Source organism: Eriocheir sinensis, chromosome 59, assembly GCF_024679095.1.
Source record: "Eriocheir sinensis breed Jianghai 21 chromosome 59, ASM2467909v1, whole genome shotgun sequence".
Lineage (NCBI taxonomy): Eukaryota > Metazoa > Arthropoda > Malacostraca > Decapoda > Varunidae > Eriocheir > Eriocheir sinensis.
The window spans coordinates 11,442,395-11,446,126 of NC_066567.1; the positions used below are offsets into that span (position 1 = coordinate 11,442,395).

Below are 3,732 nucleotides of genomic sequence, written 5' to 3' on the forward strand. Positions count from 1 at the left end.
GGTGCAGGTTATCTCATTTATCACATTTACCGACATAGAAGGGGTGCAGGTTATCTCATTTATCACATTTACCGACATACAAGGGGTGCAGGTTATCTCATTTATCACATTTACCGACATACAAGGGGTGCAGGTTATCTCATTTATCACATTTACCGACATAGAAGGGGTGCAGGTTATCTCATTTATCACATTTACCTACATACAAAGGGTTCAGATTATCTCATTTATCACATTTACCGACATACAAGGGATGTAGGTTATCTCATTTATCACATTTACCGACATACAAAGGGTGCAGGTTATCTCATTTATCACATTTACCGACATACAAGGGGTGTAGGTTATCTCATTTATCACATTTACCGACATACAAGGGGTGTAGGTTATCTCATTTATCACATTTACCGACATAGAAGGGGTGCAGGTTATCTCATTTATCACATTTACCGACATACAAGGGGTGCAGGTTATCTCATTTATCACATTTACCGAAATGCAGGGGGTTCAGGTTATCTCATTTATCACATATACCGACATACAAGGGATGTAGGTTATCTCATTTATCACATTTACCGACATACAAAGGGTGTAGGTTATCTCATTTATCACATTTACCGACATACAAGGGGTGTAGGTTATCTCATTTATCACATTTACCGACATACAAGGGGTGTAGGTTATCTCATTTATCACATATACCGACATACAAGGGGTGCAGGTTATCTCATTTATCACATTTACCGACATACAAGGGGTGTAGGTTATCTCATTTATCACATATATCGACATAGAAGGGGTGCAGGTTATCTCATTTATCACATTTACCGACATACAAGGGATGTAGGTTATCTCATTTATCACATTTACCGACATACAAGGGATGTAGGTTATCTCATTTATCACATTTACCGACATACAAGGGGTGCAGGTTATCTCATTTATCACATTTACCGACATACAAGGGGTGCAGGTTATCTCATTTATCACATATACCGACATACAAGGGGGGGAACGGTATAGCTGTCGGGCGCCGTGGTGGTGGTGCGCGGCGGCTGGCGGGGTATTGCTGGGTCAGTGCCGGTGCCGCCGTGGCCGAGGGTCCTGGGGTAGGGAATGAGGCTGGCACAACGCCGAGGGCCTTGCATGCAGGCAGGCTTAAGAAGACCGCCGAAACACTACGCACAATGTACATCACCTCCCGGGTTGTCCTGGGGTAGCAGTCAGAGGCGGGGATGGAGATGGAGACTGGAACGTAACCCACAACCTGAAGAGGTGTGCCACCCACAGCCTGAATGGGTTGTGTAATGGGTAGTGGGCGTTTACCGCCGAGGCCCAATTACGACAAAAGTGATGGGCCTGCGATCGACACCTGGGCCCCGGTGTCGGGGTGAACAGTGATGTGCGAGGGGCTGGAGTTGCCAGGAAGCAGTTCGTGGGTGATTGGTGCCATCGTTACGTCCAGGGAAGGCAGAGGTGTAGGTGTGGCGGGTTGAAAGCTTCCCTTGTCGTCATCCCAGACTAGGTGCGCTACCAAGCCGGACGCTGAGGTAGTGGAGGCGAAGTGGTTTAGCTTCCCGCAGGAGTTGAAAGTGTTTCCCCAGGCTGGACACCCGGATTTGCGATCACCACGACCATGTGATGTGGCGCCACACCCAACGCAAGGCTTGCCCGATCTAGTTCGGGTGTCGGTGGAGCGGCGTGGAGGGGAGCGCATCGGTTGAGTGCTACGTGGGTTCTCCTGGGCGCTTGTTGGCGGTGAGGTAGCCGAGTGCACAGCGGAGGGTGCGTGTTCGGCCGTGTGTAGGCCCTCCTGGTCGCGTAGGGCAGACTCAAACCCCAAACAGTGGTTAAGTACTGTTGTCAAGGTGGGGAGGCTGCGATGCTTGGTGAGGAGGTCCTGTTGGAGTGCTGTGTTAGTCACACCGATAAACATTTGATCGCGTATATGTTCTTCCGACTGATCGGCACCCCATGAGCAACATGATAACTCACAGTCCATTGCCGCTTGCGTCACTCGAGTCACAAAGTCACGGATGCATTCACCGGGCTGCTGAACGAGGGATCGGAGGTGGTTCCGGGCTGCCGCTCGATTATAATGCGTACTGACGATTGAGGTGATGAGTGTCGTTAGTTGCGGTTCCGTGAGACTGGTGAAGTGCTGGTTGGCGACAAGGACGGCTGACTGGAGTGCGCCGTCACACGATAAATACAGCTCCACCGGCGCCTCGTTAGGTGGTACACCTGCCAGGTGCTTATAGATGGCCCAGTCCGTCCAAAATTTCCGCAGTGCATGGCTGGGCATGGAGTGGGTGGCGATGGGCCGGGTTGGAGGCTTTCTGCGGGTATGCTGGAGTGCTGGCAGCGTGGGCGGGTGCACGCCAACTGTGGCGGGCATGGGGGCCAAAGGCGAGCCAGCCGTGGCGGGCATGGTGGGCAGTGGCATGCCAGCCGTAAGTGGCATGTGGGCCGGAATTATGCCAGCCGTGGCGGGCATCGTGGGCATGGGCATACCAGCCGTGACCGTAATGGTGGGCGAATGTGTGCCTGGCGTGGCGGGGGTGGTGGCCGAAGATTTGCCAGCCGTGGCAGGCATGGTGGGCAGGGGCATGGCAGCCGTGGTGGGTATGGTGGGCGGAGGCCTGGACCAGCCTTATTGAGTAGCAGTTAGTGGTGTACCGAATGGCAGGGTGGTGGGTGCGTAAGCTGGCGGTGGGGGTCTATGAAGGGGCGATGGGTACCAGTAGTTCGATAGTGACACGCCCTGAGGTGGTGAGGTGATTAGCGATGCTACGGTTTCGTAGAGGCGGTTCACCCGGTGTGTGAGTGCGGCCACGTCAGGGTTTGGCGGCTGCTGGGGTGGCGGTGACGACTGGCTTGCTGGTGTTGCCGTGTACACGGAGCGCACGAGCCCAGGTGTCGACGTGCGAGGTGGGGCGGGGCCGACAGGTGTGGTGGTGGGTGGTGTACGGGCCAGCAGAGTCGTCCATCCCGTAGGCCAGGGCGGCAGCGGCCAAGTCGTGAAACATGGGGCGAGGGACGGCCATCACTGCTGAACCAGGTTCCCTTCACTGCGCCATAAAGTAGAAGGAAACGCGTTGGTAGTCCAGAGCGTTTAATAGTGCTTTATACAGAGGTCTGGGTTGTGTGGCGACCAGTGGAAGACTGCCTGCCCGGAGTGTTGCGGAGGCTCAGGCATGGCCTTCTAAAAGGAGAAGGCCTGTGCATAGGAGTCGTGATGTCAGCCTACGTCACGAGAGCTGGGCGATGGATAGCGACCTGCTTATATTGCAACTTGGGAGCTATCTGGAGAATCTGGCAGCGAGCCGGGTCGCGACCCGCGAATGACCAGTCTGGGGTTGCCTTGACCGTGAAAGAGACCTTGATTTACTGCGGCATATTCTACAGCATATTGTCGAGACTTTAGGATAAATACGTGATTATAGTGACAACACAATGCCGGGGAAGTGATCCCGAAAAATCCAGAGCTGCTGGCCCCATGGGTCCGGGCGGGCCATTCACCGCCAGGAAACTTATCCCCACAAACCATACCAAAGTAAGTATATAAAATTATTCGTATATGTTAGATGTATCTTTCTCAGTCCGGCTACACTGTGGATTTAATCAGGCTACTTTTGTTGTAACTCACAAGACATTGGAGAAGTATTGGAATCTAATTGTTATTATCAATGTGGCGGGAAGCTGGTGAAAACAATGGCTCTCAGGATGTTC

At 53.0% G+C, this 3,732-nt stretch overlaps 1 long non-coding RNA gene across 1 annotated transcript; it reads left to right on the plus strand.

Moving 5' to 3' along the window:
* The first annotated feature begins 224 nt into the window (after positions 1 to 224).
* On the plus strand, positions 225 to 1,005 carry LOC126985174 (uncharacterized). The gene is made up of 3 exons (XR_007738367.1): positions 225 to 385; positions 554 to 679; positions 848 to 1,005. It is a non-coding gene; the product is annotated as an uncharacterized LOC126985174 (long non-coding RNA).
* The last annotated feature ends 2,727 nt before the right edge of the window (positions 1,006 to 3,732 follow it).